Source organism: Castor canadensis, chromosome 15, assembly GCF_047511655.1.
Source record: "Castor canadensis chromosome 15, mCasCan1.hap1v2, whole genome shotgun sequence".
Lineage (NCBI taxonomy): Eukaryota > Metazoa > Chordata > Mammalia > Rodentia > Castoridae > Castor > Castor canadensis.
The window spans coordinates 42,501,753-42,521,258 of NC_133400.1; the positions used below are offsets into that span (position 1 = coordinate 42,501,753).

At 37.5% G+C, this 19,506-nt stretch overlaps 1 pseudogene; it reads right to left on the reverse strand.

Annotated features, from left to right (window-relative positions):
• Positions 1-16,960: 16,960 nt before the first annotated feature.
• Positions 16,961-18,868, reverse strand: LOC141417222 (TNF receptor-associated factor 5 pseudogene; annotated as a pseudogene).
• Between the last annotated feature and the right edge of the window lie 638 nt (positions 18,869-19,506).

The following is a 19,506-nucleotide window of genomic DNA, read 5'->3' on the forward strand; positions in this document are numbered from 1 at the left end:
AAAAACTGTAATAATGTAAGAATGAAAAAACAAATTATCACACTTCATTTGGATATTAAAAGGCAACAAAAAGGTACAGCAAAGCTTATGCAAATTTATGCTAGACTTTAAATCACATTAACAGCTTTGAGAAAGTAATTTACCAAAACTGATACAAGAAAAATAGTAATAAGTCTCTTTAATTCAATTTTTTTGAAATTAAATGCATAAAATAGTAAAAGGAGAAATCTATTCCAGCATGACAACATTAATAAATATCTTCAGATATTTAAAGAAAAGATTGTAGATTTATTTCATAAATTGGAGGTAGATTATTTTTAGATTTGGTGAATAATTTAAAATAATCAACACAGATTATATCTTTTTAACATAAAATGTCAAATTAAACATGTATGGATGAAGTGTCCTAATCTGCTTCTGCCCATGCCTGCTTTTACCAAGGTCAGGAAGTATGGTTAGCTGCTCTAATGAGTAATACTGGGTCTGTGACATGGTTATCCCAGGTCTCTCATATCCATACACAGAGTAAAACCCATGTGGCCTAAGAATTCCACAGACTAACTGGGAAGAAATGAAGGACAAGAGAGGCAGTGGACACAAGAATAGGCAGGGACAAAGAACTGATGACTCCAGACCACAGAAAATTTCCAGAGATCTGCCAATGCTTACAGACCAAAAATCTGAAGGGAAAATTAGCTTTTTAGAAGTTTAATTAGTGAAACTATGGAATGACATGTTCACAATTATGAAAGAAATTAAAAACAAAACATGAAATTCCAAACACAGAAAAATATATTTCAAGAACAAAGTAAATATATATGTATGTATATGTATACAGAGAGACAGTTATAGAGAGACATATTTAGATATATTAGACAAAAATAGGCACACTTTTATGGGATGCAGAACAAAAAGAAGAATGCCAGAGTTTTAGTCAAAAAACCCTCTTCCATCCTTTCAGAATTGGAGCTGGCCCAGATGGAAAGATCACATACCTAGAAATCAGTTATGTGAACCATTATGCATAACACCAAAATTTCATTGTTGTTTGACTCAGGATCTCACTATGTATATCAGGTTGACCAAACATTCACAGTCTTCTTACCTCTATTCCACAAGTGTTGAGATTTCAGTTATGATTCACCACACCTGGGTCCTATTATTAATGTACAGACAACTACAGTATGTTTAGAATATTCAGCATATTTACAAAGAACACCCATTAGTTTATAAATAGTGTAGGAGAATGCTATGAGGTCTTAAGTTACATGTCACATAATGGAGACAGGAAAAAAATTCGATGATTATTTTAACTCATAAATTCAAGCTAAATTTAAAAAGAAAAAAAAAATGCTGCATGTTCTTCTGCTGTCTCCTGAAGATTGCCCATTAAGTCTGTATCCCTTTCTGCTTTTGAAAGCAACCATCCAGGATCTAGGAAAAACCTCTTTACGTACCAGGAAAACCTCTTTATTATCCCAGGAACTAGCTGAATTTAGATTTTTCTGCTCCTATTTCTATAGCCAGTGTGGATTCAATGTAATGACATACCATTCTTTCAATAGAGTGATTATTTTTCTACTTGTTATCTGGCCAGACTGCAGGTGGCTTAGGTCAGGCAGGGTAGATCAAGAAAACTGAAGCATGGGATGGGAAACAGCAGCCAGGAATTCACAAATAAGTACTATATTAATGAGTGGTTTGATAAAAGCAAATAGGCACTATTTTCTTTGCTTTAAACTTCACAATCTTTCTACTGAAAAGAAAATAAATGGAAAAAGATTAGCTCTCTCCTCCTGACCTTTCTCACTTACCCAAAAATAATTGGTGCAGTCTGAGAACTGAGCAAAGACATCTTAAAGACGTTTATCCCAGGGAAAAATTTCTAGAAAACTGACTCATCTGGGTATAGAAAGTGTCTACAAAGAAAAATATTTATTGCAAGGATGGACAACTGTCCTGAAGGGAGAATCTGGCAGAGCCCATCTTTATTTAAAGGAATTTTCAAACATCTATGACATAATGACCCAAATTTAATGAGTAAGCATACGTTGAAATCATTTAGCCCAACTGATAAACCATGTTAGCAGCAAAAGCAGCTGATTATACAAGGTATCAGAACAAACTAGAGCACTTTTTCTAAGTTAAATTCAAGTCGAACCCCCAAGCTACTTTTTTCACTGTAAATACCCTTGATGTTAAAACACTCCTTGCACCTGCTATAAGATGTGCAATGTCTGGGCTGTGTGCTACTTTTCTATCTTTCCTTTGCTTTGTTTTAATAATAAACTTTCTTGGTCTCTACCTTGAAGTGTCCTAAAATTCTTTTTTGTGACAACATCATGAAGTTGGTACCTAATGATCTCCTTTTTGGAGACCTTCTCCCTGGAATGTCACTGGTTCCAGTAATAAAGAGTTGTATCCTAGGACCCACACTTAACCTTCAGCTGGCACTGGAGCAGACGCCTTTTCATCATAATATCAACTATCCATAAATCAACAGGCATTTGGAAAAAACCTTAAAGCTGCTTTTTGTTAACATGAAAATAAATCCAATACAACCAATAAGTGTCAGGAGAACAAGAGTCATAAAGGACGTTTTACCATGTATGCATTAAAGATGATTTAAATTATTAATCACTAAAACAAAGTTAATTTTTATGGGAACACTTTAAAAGATGAATGACAAAGCATTACAGTGGATTCAATACACGTGAAAACATAGTACTTGATGATTATGAACTATTTTGTCAAGAAAAAAATCAGAATGAAGTAGCATAGATTTGAACACCTTATATTGCAGCTTGGAGTTTACTGCTGATAAAGGTTTCAGGGACCTCCACATGTAAGATATACTTTTCAGCTGGGCTGCAGGCAGTCCACCTCTATGAGAGTTGACCTTTTGAAATGGACTAAACTGCAGTTTCTTGAAACACTGTTTCATGTTTCACCTGCTGTTTGTATAACAGAACCTAAATTTCCAGAGTCTGAGACTGTATCCAACCCCTTGCTTATAAAAGAACTTGACATTTTGGCTGGTACCAATCATGTTCCTGACAAACTCATCAGGAAGCCAGGGCCCTGGCCTCAGTGATGATTCACATAATGAGAGCAAAGCTTCAATGAGAATGAAATAGGTTTATTATTCATCAGATAAGGAGGACAGGAATAGACAACCTCTCAAAGCTCTGTCATCCCACTTTCAAGAGAAATTGTCCACTTTTTAAAGGGGATCTCAGGGACTCATTTTGAGTACATGACAAAACTCATGTTAAAGAATATTGACACTTATTTCCTGGTTTACTGCCACTACTTCTTCAAAGCTGTATGTCTTAGTTGACAGGTTTATTCTTTCTTGGTGGTCAGAGAGAGACAATGGGGAGAAGACTTCCTGGTCCACTTGAAGACCAAAGAATATTAACCTTAGTCTCTCCAGAATAGAAAGGGAAGGGGAGCAGGAGAGAGAGAGAGAGAGAAGAGAAGAAATAATGTTAGTTTATATAATTAGAGTGAACTGGTGAGCATGCAAGGTGACTGCAAGCAAAAGTTTTCCCTTTTGTAATTCCAGTTAAATTTTCCTCACAATTTGTTCCTTTCATTTCTATGGAAAAAGGGATATCACAATTAGCTAATTTCTTCCTGACTGTAGTTAATTTATGAACCTAAGAAAGGAGTCATTTTTATTTAGTGAAAGTAGACTTTAAAGCTCTGAAAAAACTAGTAATAGAGTGCACCTTCCTCAACAATATAAAGGCTATATATGACATACCTATAGCCAACATTATACAAAAATGGCAAGGAAACTGGAACCATGAGGCAAGCGTATCCATTCTCTCTTTTAGTCAACATAATGCTGGAATCCTAGTCAGAGCAATAAGACAGGAGAAAGAAATAAAAGGGATTAAAATAGGGAAGGACTATGCCAAATTGTCTTTGTTTGCAGATGATATAATCCTATACCTGAAAGACCCTAAGAACTCAACCAAAAAAACTCTTAGATCTCATAAATACATTTAGCAAAGTATCAGGATACAAAATCAATACACAAAAACCAGTAACACTCCATACATAAGCAATGAACAGTCCGAGGAAGAAATGAGGAAAACAATATCATTCACAATACCTTCAAAAAACTAAAATACCTAGGAATAAATTTGGCAAATTTTTACCTATTCAATAAAAATTACAAGTCACTATAGAGAGAAATCAATGCAGACATCAGAAAATGGAAAGACATCCTATGTTTATGGATCAATAAAATCAATATTGTGAAAATGACTATAATTTCAAATGCAATCTGGATATTCAATGCAATCTCTATCAAAATTCCAATGATATTGTTTACCAAGATAGAAAAGTCAATCTTAAAGTTCATATGAAAGCATAAAAAGCATAAAGAGCCAAAGCAATCCTGAGCCAAAGACCAACACTGAGATATCACTATACTCAACTTCAGATTATATTACAGACCCATACTGGCAAAAACAGCATGATACTGGCACAAAAACAGACATGAAAAAAAATGGAGAAGAATTGAAGACACTGATGCAAGCCCATGCAGCTAATAGCCATCTGATTTTCAATAAAGGAGCCCAATATATACATTAGAGGAAAAAATAACCTCTTCAAGAAAGGTGCTGGGAAAATTGGATTTCCATCTTCAGAAGACTGAAACTAAATCCCAGTTCCTCACCTTATACTAGCACCAATTCAAAGTGGATTAAAGTTCTTAATGTGCAATCTGAAATGGTGAAATTAATCCAAGAAAAAATAGGGAATATATAGGCATAGGTAATAACTTTATGAATAGAACTCCAATTGATCAGCAATTAAAAGAATGCATTGACAAATGGAGCAGCATAAAGTTAAAATGCTCTGTATAGTAAGGGAAATGGTTACCAGACTGAAAAACAGCCTATAGAATGGAAGAAAATCTTTGCTAGCTATGCATCTGACAAGAGGTTAATAACCAGAATATACAGGGAACTCAAAAAACTTACCTCCTAAAAAATCAACAGCCCACTAAATAAATGGACAAATGAACTGAAAAGAAAATTCCTAAAAGAAGTACCAATGGAAAATAAACATGAAAAAATGGTCAACATCCTTGGCCCTGAAAGAAATGCAAATCAAAATAACATTGAGATTCTAACTCATCTCACTCAAAATGGCTATCATCAATAACATAAACAACAATGGATGTTGTAAATGATGTAGGGAAAGGAGCACTTCTACACTGTTGGTGGAAGTGTAAATTAGTGCAAAAGCTTTGGAAAGCAATTACAAAATCTCTCAGACAACTAAACATAGATCTAGGAATACCACCCTTGGGCATATATCCATTTCCAACCTGGGCTAGTTTACCACACCTTAGACAACCTGATGGTCCCTTGCTTACAGGAGTTCACCATGTTGATCCTGAAATTAATGGAGACACCCGACTGGCATAGTGCACAGTAGCCAAGAATTCCTGGACTCAAGGGATCCTCCCGTTTCAGTCTCCCAAGAAAGTAGGACTACAGGCACATACCTGGTCATATATCTGAAAGAATATGAAACAAGGTATGATAGAGCCACTTGCACTCACATTTTTATTGCAGCACTATTTACAATATCCAAGCTTTGGAAGCAGCTCAAGTATCCCCCAACTGATAAATAGATTAAGAAACTGTGATATATGTGTATGTTAATGTAACATACTATACTGTAAGCCATTGACTATTAGGGGAACATGATGGTAAAGAGTAAGTAACAGGGGGGATAACTTGACTAAAGCAAGATATATACAAGCCTGAAGTACCAAGGCTAAACTACCTTGGACTGTAGTATACTGTTAAAAAAAAAAAAGGCAAGAGAGTAAAATAGGTCTTCTCTGGGAATGAGCGCCAGAATGATGGGGAAAGCATAAGGATGGGGTAAATGACAGTGAATATGGCGGATGTATTCTGTATTCATATTTGAAAATAGGAGAATGAAATCTGTTGAAATTGATCTCAAAAGTGGGGTAAGCAAGGGGAAGACGGAGAGCGGTGGAGGGAGTAAATCTGTAAGATAACAAGATATTGTAAGTACACATGTAAATTTAATAATGTGTCCCCTTGTTCAGCGATTATATGGTCATAAAGTTTTATTAAAAAGCATCTTTTAATTTCTCATTACAAAACTAAACGTGTAACTACCAGCCACTTCTGGTTTTAGGATTTAAATAGACTTGCCTTTTTCTTTGAAACCATGGAGCCCCATTTCCACCTTCTTGAATACTTGTCTTTTAGGTTTCAATCCTAAGTAGCCCCTAATGTGTATAGTTTTCTTTGTTCTCAGTCTGACTGATATAATTCTTGGTTATCATTCTTGATGCAATTAGTAGGTTCTGGACCAACCTTCCTGAGCATCCTTATACCATTTGTCCTTGGCTTTTCGTATCTAAATATATAGACTCTGTCCCATGTCATTTCAACTATGCTGAGTGCAGGGCTATGTACTCTTGAATCTCAAACTCTCAGTCTATGGGTGAAGTTTAGACCTTTTTTTAAGAGGCTCTTGCTGGGACCATAGTCTCTGCTTCCAGCAGGGAATGGTATATTTGCAACTGGGAGGTGATTCACCTCAGTTTATGTATCTGCAACCAGGATGGAGATTTGGACATAAGGCTCTTATTATTGGTAAGTGACAAGCGAGGAAATTTGTAAACAGTAAAGGGGAGTGAACATCACTCTCTAACTCCAGAGGGCTTTATTTTATATATCTGCAGAACCTCTTAGGAATTTCTTAGTAAGTTTGGCTAAATAACCTGGAAAAATTTAAGATTACATTACATGGACACTTGGAGAAAGCAGAGAGATCAGTCAAAATAGGTGTATGTGATAGGGAGCAGTAAGGATGAACAATGGGGATATGCAAAGGGAACCTAAATTGGAGGAAGAGATCAGTTCTCCAAGGGGAAAGCATTTGAATTAAATCTTCAAAACTCATAGGTGACCAGCCTTTATTAAGAGTACATTAGCCAGGTGCCAGTGGCTAATGCCTGTAAAACCATGCTGCTCAGGAAGCTGATATTGGAAGGCTTGTGGTTAAAGACTGTAATGGGGCTTAAAAGGTGTTGTTGCTGAAGGGCACTGACTCCTTTTTTGGGTCCAGAAATAGATGATTGTGATGCCTCTTTTCAATAGAAATGGAAAGAATAAATATACAGTGGGAAGATGTAACAGAGACACAAAAGGGAAAAACTTTTGGTTGTAGCCTGTTTGCATGCCAGCCAGTTTACTCTGCTTGTTAACTAAACTGACATCTTTCCACTCTTTGTCTACCAGCTGAAGAATTCAAGCTTGAAAATTAACTCCTTTTATTTTTCAATTAAACCAGGCAGTCTTCCACCCCTTATCTCATACTGACCTTCAGAGCAGTAAATCTACCAGCCAAGACCAACAGCTTGAAAGTTGTGGGACTAGATACCAGGAAAATCAGTCAGTGGCCATTTGGGTGTATGCATCTCATCACATAGTCAAGCTGAGACCCTGAACTCTGCTTTAAAAGGCAGACATTTTCTCTCAGAAGGGAGGCAGCAGTGCTTAGAGAGTTTGACTCTTCGTTTTCATCTGATAAATAAACCTTATTTCCTTTTCCTCAAAACCCTGCTCCTATTATTTATACATTGTGAATTGTTATTGAGGCCAAGGGACTGACTCTTTTTGGTAACAGGGGTGGCCCAGGCTAATAATGCTCATCTCCAAAATAAGCACAGCAAAATGGACTGGAGGCAGGCATCAAGACTTAGAGCACCTGATTTGCAATTGTGAAGCCCTTAAGATCAAACCCTAGTCCCACCAAAACAAGACAATATCCCAATATCCCATCAAGCCATGGGATATCACAAGATGTATTTGAGGCCCCCACATATACTAGGTTGGGTCTATATAACAGTTCCTGGAAGAACATATCTCAACAGAGACCCAGACCCATAAACCATTCCCTGGTGGTCAAGTGGACTCACTAATCATTTGTATGTTGCAATTCTATAGACCCACTCTAGCCTCCTTTACCCAAGACCTCAGTCCTGTAATCTGGAAATAGGGACAGGAATTTCTCACAGGCAATTTCAATAAATACTCAAACCAAGAACTAATAGTATGTTTCTCACCCTAGAGATGACTCTATTTCAGTCAATTGAGAATGTATTCTTTTCCTAATAATCTTCATTGTCATTTTCACTTTACCACATTTCAAATCTTGCCTGAATTCTTCACTTGCAGAATTTAAGAATCTGGACAACTGGGCTGACTTCCTGGTAACAGAAGGATTATATTTCATGGTACATAAAAGCATCAAGAGAACTACAGAAAGACTACATGCTCCCAAGCAGCAATATAAAATGAGTAGAAACTCTATCTGAACTAAAAACATTCATCTGGAGATTCTGCCTACCTTATGTATTCAGTTCCAGCAGTCTCTTCCTGCTCTATCCTTTACCTCCCATCCTCTGCTGCCTGCCCATTGCCCTTTTGCATCCCACTGCCACTGCAGCAGGCCTCTGCTTTCTCCCTTCTCAGCTTCTGCTGCCTGCCCCTCCTTGGACTCCTCCCATTGTCACTGTTGCATGGCTGTCCTCTCCTCCACACACTGATATTCTGCTTGCCCATCCCCATTCTTGTATCACTGCTTCTGCTGCCCTGCCCTCACACTCTCTCCCTCCCCCTACTGTCTCTGTAGCCTGCCCCTGCAGTTCCTCGTCCCATGCCTCCGCTGCCTGGACCTCCCCTACTGCTCCCACTGCTCCTGATACTCCGTTTTTACCCATCTCCTTCTGACAGCACAGCACTCACGTCTTCTCCTGCCAAATCCATTGGTCCTGCTGGAAGTACAGAGCCTAATCCTAACCTGAAGTAGCTCTTGAGAACTCACATGATAAATCTTTATACTAGTTCATAATTGGAAGGAATCCTTAGTGCTATACACCCGTGGGAATGGAGCTGTGTCATCATTCTATTTTTATCGCTATGAATTGAGCCCCCAGAGAAGGAACATGATTTCTTTGGGAAGAGACATTCCACATATGTTAGGAACTCCAATTCTTTAGTTGATCATCAGCATCTTCTCACAGAAAGATTTCAGGCAGCTAGACATACCTACTCAGGAGGTAGAAATCAGGAGGTTTGGGTTTGAGAGCAACCCAGGCAATAAATCAAAGAGACCACATCTCAATTAACAAGCTGGGTGTGATAGCACATGCTTATAATCCAAATTACACAAGAAGCCAATTAGTAGGTACTTTGCAGTTTGAGGCCAGCCCTGGAAAATATGAGAACTTATCTGGAAAATAACTTAAGCAAAATAGGGCTGTAGACATGACTCAAGTGGTAGGTAAGCACTTGTCTACCAGGTACAAGGCCATAAGTTTAAACTCTTATAGCTTTCCCCCACCCAAGAAGTAAAGAAAATGGATTTCAATAAAAAGGGGAAAATGTCAAGAAAGAAAATAAAAATGGAGCAAAATTATTTGTAATAGTCAAAAATGGAACCTGGAGGTCATAATTGGGTCAAGTTTCAGAAACCTCCACTTGATAGATGAACTTGAGAACTATGGTGAGGCCCTTCCAACTGATCTTTTGAACTGGCCATACTGCAATTTCTGGAAGCATTGTTTGCTACCACTGCTGACTATCTGTGTAACAGGCCCTTTTCCTAAATGTGCAGAAACTGAGACTGTGCCTAGTTCTTCTTAAAACATAGGTAAGCTTTTTTCAGCACAAATTTTAATTCCTGATAATAAGAAGATGTAACTACCAGACCCTTGGTGGCTTTAGGTTTAAATATGCTTACCAGTTTCTTTAAGCATGAAAATAAAATCCCATACTTCTTGAATATGATTCTTCTGGGTTGCAATTTTAATTAGCCCCCAATAAATGTGATTTTATTTGCTTTTGACCAGAATTTTATTTTGGTTGACAATTACTACATAACATCAAGATAAATGAGTGTTTACATTAATTTTTTTAAGTCTGCACATCACATAATAAACCAAGTTACCACTTCCAAAATATAAACTGAGATTTTAAAAAGGAAATAACAAAAATTCTAGGACAAAACTCGGTGAAATCTTTTAAAGTAACTGTAATAACTAAAGTATTTGTTAAAAATGTTTAAGCTAAAAACATGAAATAAAAGATGTAAAGATACAAGAAATGTATAATGTTTTCTATAGGTTAAAAATGAGTATTAAAAAAATCTGCCAAGTATGGAAAATGTTTGCAATTCAAAAATCAGAGGTTTGTTTAGGCAACATCTCTGGTATTGAACAGGAAGAGTATAATAATACAACAGAAATACAAGGCAAATATATAAGTAAATATTTCACAAGTATATATGCTACATATTTATGTGAAATATCAAACTAATAATAAAGTAGTGATTTTAAATAATTTCTTACATTACAGAATGACAAAATTCATCATTTTGAAAAGATGTCCTAAAAAGCTGGGTAAGTGGAACTCCTTTTGGAATTTTGTATTTGTACCAAAGAAATTCTTTTGCTTGCATATTGAAATTTTAGTGTGTTTTTCCTTGGAGCAACAACTGTACCTTCTGAGAATCAGAAGTACACACTCACATATAAATGTCTACTTCTACACAGTAATGAATATAACATATTTGTCTAAGTGTGTTTGCTGCAATGACCAGAAGCAAGCTGCTCAATATTAGAGAAATCTGTAATATATGGAATATTTTATGGAAATAAAATATCAAATAAAAAACTCTCTAGCCTAGTTTGAAGACACAATACATTTATGAAGTGGTAATTTTCAAGTCACAGTACAGTGTGAATACAGTACTATATATTTATGTAGGAAAGATTGTAAATTCCTTTTTATGTGTTTTCCTTCCCTAAGCTCTCCCTACAATGAAAACTCAGAAAAATATTAAAAAAAAATGGAAGTACATAAAAGAAACCACTTTACATTGTTTACATGTAAAGACAAAGGAAAATAGGTTAAATAAGAGTGGCCCCTAGAGATTGTAGGAATATGATTTGGAGCTTTTGAGTTTCATCTGTAAGGTTAGGGCTTCTTAGGAAAGCATCTCAGGGAAATTCCTGAAGAAGACCAGTATAGTCTTCAGCCGGGAGAAAGAGACTCTTCCCAGAGGAACAAGCAACAGGTACAGTGGCAGTGTTCTGGGGAAAGAAGGCCATGGTAAGTGCATGGTAACAGGACAACCAGGGGATACTGAAGATCAGACAAAAGAAAGAGTATGGACATTTTTTCATGTGTTTTTTGGCCATTTGAATTTCTTCTTTTGAGAAAGTTCTGTTTAGTTCACTTGCCCATTTCTTTATTGGTTCATTAGTTTTGGGAGAATTTAGTTTTTTAAGTTCCCTATACATTCTGGTTATCAGTCCTTTGTCTGATGTATAGTTGGCAAATATTTTCTCCCACTCTGTGGGTGTTCTCTTCAGTTTAGAGACCATTTCTTTTGTTGAGCAGAAGCTCTTTAGTTTTATGAGGTCCCATTTATCTATGCTATCTCTTAGTTGCTGTGCTGCTGGGGTTTCGTTGAGAAAGTTCTTATCTATACCTACTAATTCCAGAGTATTTCCTATTCTTTCCTGTATCAACTTTAGAGTTTGTGGTCTGATATTAAGATCCTTGATCCATTTTGAGTTAATCTTGGTATAGGGTGATATACATGGATCTAGTTTCAGTTTTATGCAGACTGCTAACCAGCTTTCCCAGCAGTTTTTGTTGAAGAGGCTGCTATTTCTCCATCGTATATTTTTAGCTCTTTTGTCAAAGACAAGTTGGTTATAGTTTTGTGGCTTCATATCTGAGTCCTCTATTCAGTTCCACTGACGAACGGATTAAGAAAATGTGGTATCTATACACAATGGAATTTTATGCAGACATGAAGAAGAACGAAATGTTATCATTCGCTGGAATTGGAGAACATCATTCTGAGTGAGGTTATCCTGACCCAAAAGACCAAAAAGCGTACGTTCTCCCTCATATGTGGACATTAGATCAAGGGCAAACACAACAATGGAATTGGACTTTGAGCACATGATAAAAGCAAGAGCACACAGGGGAGGGGTGAGGATAGGTAAGACACCTAAAAAACTAGCTAGCATTTGTTGCCCTTAACGCAGAGAAACTAAAGCTGATACCTTAAAAGCAACTGAGGCCAATAGGAAAAGGGGACCAGGAACTAGAGAAAAGGTTCGATCAAAAAGAATTAACCTAGAAGGTAACACCCACGCACAGGAAATCAATGTGAGTCAATGCCCTGTATAGCTATCCTTATCTCAGCCAGCAAAAACCCTTGTTCCTTCCTATTATTACTTATACTCTCTCTACAACAAAATTAGAAATAAGGGCAAAATAGTTTCTGCTGGGTATTGAGGGGGTGGGGGGGAGAGGGAGGGGGGGAGTGGGTGGTAAGGGAGGGGGTGGGGGCATGGGGGAGAAATGACCCAAGCCTTGTATGCACATATGAATAATAAAATTAAAAAAAAAAGAAAGAGTATGGACATTAGGTACAGCCATGCTATTCATGGTTTATATGTCAGGATGAATGTTTTGATTTATATTCTTACAGAAAGACAAATACATTTATCTTATTAACCACAATGGAAACATGTGCTGAATGACGCTGTAAAATGTTCTGTCTGGTTTTGACATGAAACTGAGTTTGGAAGTTGCCTTGGGAAGAATGAGACAAACCCTTGAGGAGGATGCTGTGGAACCTAAAGTATGGACATGCATAGCAGAGATTCTAATGTTTTCTGGGCAGGTAAAAATGTACTGCAATATTAGGAAGGAATTTAGGAGAAAAAATCATAGTTGCTGTTGATTGTCCATGAGTACATGAATGAATATGAATGGCAAGAAGAATTCTAAGGTATTGGACTTTCTGATTAAAACAATTAAAATAAGAATTTTTTTGTTTGTATGGGTGATGAAATTCAGGCGAGTAAAGTATTGTATGCAATATGCCCCACAAGTCAAGCCTCAAGGAAATAAACAGTGGCAAAGACAAATACTTTATTTTATTTTTTTTTCATTTTTCTTTTATTATTCATATGTGCATACAAGGCTTGGTTCATTTCTCCCCCCTGCCCCCACCCCCTCCCTTACCACCCACTCCGCCCCTTCCCTCTCCCCCCCCTCAATACCCAGCAGAAACTATTTTGCCCTTATTTCTAATTTTGTTGTAGAGAGAGTATAAGCAATAATAGGAAGGAACAAGGGTTTTTGCTGGTTGAGATAAGGATAGCTATACAGGGCATTGACTCACATTGATTTCCTGTGTGTGGGTGTTACCTTCTAGGTTAATTCTTTTTAATCTAATCTTTTCTCTAGTACCTGTTCCCCTTTTCCTATTGGCCTCAGTTGCTTTTAAGGTATCAGCTTTAGTTTCTCTGCATTAAGGGCAACAAATGCTAGCTAGTTTTTTAGGTGTCTTACCTATCCTCACCCCTCCCTTGTGTGCTCTCGCTTTTGTCATGTGCTCAAAGTCCAATCCCCTTGTTGTGTTTGCCCTTGATCTAGTGTCCACATATGAGGGAGAACATACGATTTTTGGTCTTTTGGGCCAGGCTAACCTCACTCAGAATGATGTTCTCCAATTCCATCCATTTACCAGCGAATGATAACATTTCATTCTTCTTCATGGCTGCATAAAATTCCATTGTGTATAGATACCACATTTTCTTAATCCATTCGTCAGTGGTGGGGCATCTTGGCTGTTTCCATAACTTGGCTATTGTGAATAGTGCCGCAATAAACATGGATGTGCAGGTGCCTCTGGAGTAACAGTCTTTTGGGTATATCCCCAAGAGTGGTATTGCTGGATCAAATGGTAGATCGATGTCCAGCTTTTTAAGTAGCCTCCAAATTTTTTTCCAGAGTGGTTGTACTAGTCTACATTCCCACCAACAGTGTAAGAGGGTTCCTTTTTCCCCCCATCCTTGCCAACACCTGTTGTTGGTGGTGTTGCTGATGATGGCTATTGTAACAGGGGTGAGGTTGAATCTTAGCGTGGTTTTAATTTGCATTTCCTTTATTGCTAGAGATGGTGAGCATTTTTTCATGTGTTTTCTGGCCATTTGAATTTCTTCTTTTGAGAAAGTTCTGTTTAGTTCACTTGCCCATTTCTTTATTGGTTCATTAGTTTTGGGAGAATTTAGTTTTTTAAGTTCCCTGTATATTCTGGTTATCAGTCCTTTGTCTGATGTATAGTTGGCAAATATTTTCTCCCACTCTGTGGGTGTCCTCTTCAGTTTAGAGACCATTTCTTTGGATGAACAGAAGCTCTTTAGTTTTATGAGGTCCCATTTATCTATGCTATCTCTTAGTTGCTGTGCTGCTGGGGTTTCATTGAGAAAGTTCTTACCTATACCTACTAACTCCAGAGTATTTCCTACTCTTTCTTGTATCAACTTAAGGGTTTGGGGTCTGATATTAAGATGCTTGATCCATTTTGAGTTAATCGTGGTATAGGGTGATGTACATGGATCTAGTTTCAGTTTTTTGCAGACTGCTAACCAGTTTTCCCAGCAGTTTTTGTTGAAGAGGCTGCTATTTCTCCATCGTATATTTTTAGCTCCTTTGTCAAAGATAAGTTGCTTATAGTTGTGTGGCTTCATATCTGGATCCTCTATTCTGTTCCACTGGTCTTCATGTCTGTTTTTGTGCCAGTACCATGCTGTTTTTATTGTTATTGCTTTGTAATATAGTTTGAAGTCAGGTATTGTGATACCTCCTGCATTGTTCTTTTGACTGAGTATTGCCTTGGCTATTCGTGGCCTCTTGTGTTTCCATGTATATTTAACAGTAAATTTTTCAATCTCTTTAATGAATGTCATTGGAATTTTGATGGGAATTGCATTAAACATGTAGATTACTTTGGGGATATCGACATTTTTACTATGTTGATTCTACCAATCCATGAGCATGGGAGATCTCTCCACTTTCTATAGTCTTCCTCAATCTCTTTCTTCAGAAGTGTATAGTTTTCCTTGTAGAGGTCTTTCACATCTTTTGTTAGGTTTACACCTAGGTATTTGATTTTGTTTGAGGCTATTGTAAATGGAATTGTTTTCATACATTCTTTTTCTGTTTGCTCATTGTTAGTGTATAGGAATGCTAATGATTTTTCTATGTTGATTTTATATCCTGCTACCTTGTTATAGCTATTGATGATGTCTAGAAGCTTCTGAGTAGAGTTTTTTGGGTCTTTAAGGTATAGGATCATGTTGTCTGCAAATAGGGATATTTTGACAGTTTCTTTACCTATTTGTATTCCTTTTATTCCTTCTTCTTGCCTAATTGCTCTGGCTAGGAATTCCAGTACTATGTTGGGTAGGAGTGGAGATAGTGGGCATCTTTGTCTGGTTCCTGATTTTAGAGGGAATGGTTTTAATTTTTCTCCGTTAAGTATAATGCTGGCTGTAGGTTAAGACAAATATTTTACATCAAAATTCAGTACTTCAGTATTTCAAAGAAACATGTGAAGACAAATATTGTGTTCAAAATATCAACTGCATCATTTATTTTGTCAAGTGTACACAACAGGATGATAAACAGGCAATGATGTTTAAAAATAATCTCCTGAATAGGGAAATTACATAAAAACTTTCAAAAGTTACCATTTATACAGTATTATTCCACTGCTCAAGACCCTTGAAGCTCCAGCATTTCAACCAGAGTAGAAACCTAATTAGGACTTTGCAGTGGGTGGAGGTACGTAGTGAGGAATTCTGGGTGAAATACAAGACATAATTGCATATAATCCAGGAATTATATGTCCAGTAATTTTGAAAAAAATGCTAAACAGATTTCCTTATCTCATCAATAGTGGATTGTATACTTAAACAGCTATGCACTGATATGGAATATTTCACTAATTTTATCTGATGGTTCACAAGGTTGTTTAAATGCTCATTTTCAATCCAATTTATGAATTAAAAAGGTCAGCCAGCCATTCTATATCAGCCCCAAGAAGACTTTTTCACTGGATGGTTTTGGGTGGGAATACTGTCACACATAGAAAATTGTAATGGTTTTTCCCTGAGACTATTTTTTATTGTCTTTATGAATTATGGCATTTTTCCTATCATGTTATAAATTCTGCACATCCTCATAATAATTCACTATTATTGCCAAAATACCTTCGAACTATATATATTGATGGTATATATATATATATATATATCTCATTTTTGAACTATGAAAACAGTTTTTCACATGGTTGAACTTAATATAATATAATCTGTACTTCAACTGGCTAGCCATATTTCCTTAAAAACGTACTATCTAGCACTTTCTGCTTTACTTCAATAGGGGGAATAAAATTCATACCCCACTTGCCAGTTCTTGTTTAGCCTTGCAAAATTGTGCTTCAGACTGCTGACAAATTTAATGAAAAGACTCAAAGGGGTAGTAATTTCCAAAGTTTCAGTGTTTAAACAAAGAAATTTGATCAATATAAGACATACTTTCTTAAAATTACATCTTTCACTAGTTAATTGGAAAATCCTACCTTTGAAAAGATGACTGCAGGCTTAAAATCAGGTGTAGAATCAACAGACCGAACAAAATAAATACAAAAGCATTTTAAGTTGGGAGTACTGCTACCTGTGTCCTCAAAAACATTCAATAATACAAAGAATCTGAGAAACTTCATTAAGCACCCATAAAAGGTGTAAACCACAGCTTCATGTTCAAGAAACTTCCATGTTATATAAAAATATAAATAACAAGAAGATATTCTAAAAGTTTCAAGTATGAACAGTAAAATATAAAGAAAAGAAAGCACTTTGGATGTTTTAAAGTAACTTAAAACATTAATGACAAAAAGCCAAATACAAATGTGCATTGAGTCTAAATGAAGATCAATATGATAACTAAATGTGTCTTCCTCCATGCTACTGGAAACACCAGAATTTTTCTTTTTACCCTATAAACAGTGATTAGAAATCCTCCAGGACAGTTAATTCTATGGACACATTCAAGAACAGATTGTCACCTTTAATGTAGGGGTTCTTGGCATTCTCCAATGTGGAATGAATCACAAAGTGGGAATATCCAGAAGCAATGTTCATTTCTTCATCAGGTTTTATAAAGCTGCTGCTATGGGGGTCAGTTTTGATGGTCACTTTAATGTGGTTGTTTTTGCCATGCAAGTCCAAAAGCATCAGGGTCACCCACTGCCCAAGTGACTATAGTAGGGAGGAGGGTATGGCATGGCAGGAAACTGAAACTTAAAGAAACTAAACCTGAAAGTGGTCAGGTAGCACTGAGAGTGAAGTAGCCAATGAGATTACAAGTAAATAAATATGGGTTAAACTTTGCTTCTCATTTCTGTAATCTGCTCTCAAGTGTATATAAGGCAAGGTCCTTTTGTTCTCAGGTCTTAGCCTTTGGATGTGAATCCTCTGGGTCACTGCGGCACTCTAAGAAATATTGCTTCCCAAAAACCCTGGTGTCCGATTTCCCTGTTTGAAAATCCTGCAACATGACCACTGTAACAGTGAAATAATCTCTCCTTGTATCTCCACAAAATGCAGGGACAGCTGAGTCCTCTTCCTTGATAAGTTCCCTTTTAGGTATGCTCTAGCAAAGAACCTGTAGCCACAGTGGCTAGTGTAGAAAGGCTAGTCAAAGATGAACACTGTGTACTAGTCCACTGCCTCTTTCTTCTTTATCTTGTAATCTGTCACCTTACAAATGAATTTCCCATTATAGCAGGCAACCTCCTGCAGTTTAAACTGCTCTTTGTTTTTATTCAGGTATGCTTTATAAATATTACTGGGCACATTATGCTTGCTAAACTCCCGTTGTCAAACATCCAGTCTCATCACTGGTTTCTAGCAGGGTAGTTTCTTTCTCACCATATCCATGGCTTTCACCAAAGGCCTCAGGTCAGATTTATTTTGTTGCAGATTAACCATTTGAAAGTTGAAGTGGAAGATTCCATTTTTGCCACAGTACTGTGAAAATTGCTTTAAATTCTTTTTCAAATTTCTTTACACTTTCTGTCAGCTGCTGGATGTTACTTTCTCTTTGTTCTAGGCTTATATGTAAGTCAGAAATCTGTTCTTCTAAATGGAAGTACTTTTCTAAAACTGGAAGTATGTGGTCCTACAAGGCCAAAGGTTTTGGCTCCTACAAATTTTCCTATTTACCCTTTACAGTACAGCCATGGTGTTTGAAAGGACAGTCTTGTTTAGACATGGGACAAATACTTGGGACAAAGCGTCCATTCACCCGGTTCTTGTAATAATTTGCGAACACTTGTTGGGACAAGGTACCTGATACTCAGAACACAAGTTTTCCTCATGGTTCTGGTTTATTATTTTCTGGTCCTTTTTGTAATAAAGGTATTTTTCCTCTTGAAACTGACAGTATGTGCTCAAACGTTCTTTCATGTCTTTTTGGAGCACTGCTTTGCAACAGCTTTTATTGGAACAAAACACAGGTTTAAGTGGGCACTGCTGGAAGTGGTCCTGGTATTGTCCTAGAATTATCTTAGCATTACATCCAAGCATCTTTGCAATGTACATATAAATTGAGGACTTCCCTTCTGAAGCAATTGTCTTTAAACACCTCCTGAGATTTGAAAACCTTAGCTATAGGGATGATTGGCACTGAGTTTAATTCTCTCAGGAACAGGATGCAGTGCTGGCAGAAGTGGTGCCCACAATTTGCCTGGTGGGTGTTATGAAGCAATGAGTGACAAAAAGTACACTGTATCACTCTTCCAATTTCTCCACAAATTGGTATTCAGTGTTGAGTTCAAAGTCCAAGGAAATGGAGTGGCCAGAATTTTGGCAGATGAAACCACAAGAGAAACCTGCATGTTTCTCAAAATAAGACATTCTTCTGTTGATCCCCAGTGTAATTGAATTGGTGGAGGTTTCAAATAGTGGCAATGAGAGAGATCACTCAGGAGGTGTTCTTCTTGGAAAGTCTTACAAAGGTGTAGGGGTGGTTGTAGATGTAGAAGGGTCCAGGGGCTGGCTGTGTATGGAGGTACACCTGAAAGTCCTTCCCCACCTGCATACCAAATGAAAACCAGGCTCCTCTAGCTCACAACCACATTCTGGGACAGCTCCCCAGCAGAAGACCCTGACTCCTCCATCCCTGCCACAACTCTCCTCTGCTAGGAACACTCGCTCCACAGTGCACTCCCTCTACCACCTTCCTCATTGGTCTCCTGTGCTCTGGGGCCCCGGCCTTACCACCTCCTCCTCCTGAGCTCCTTAGGATAGATGTGGGGAGCGGGGATTGACCAAACAGGAGCAGAGCAAGCAACCAGGCTGAGGAGTCCTTTGCCCCAATTTCATTTTCAAAGTAACTGGGAGGAGCCAAAAGGTCCTTGTTCAGCTTCTCACCCCACCTTCAGCTCTAGGGTGCCAGGCAGCCACCACTGGGACTCTTATGCGACTGGGAGCACCAGGTACCACCTGTGCCCTTAAGCGGGTGCCCAGATACAGGTAGCTGCCAAGAGGGGATC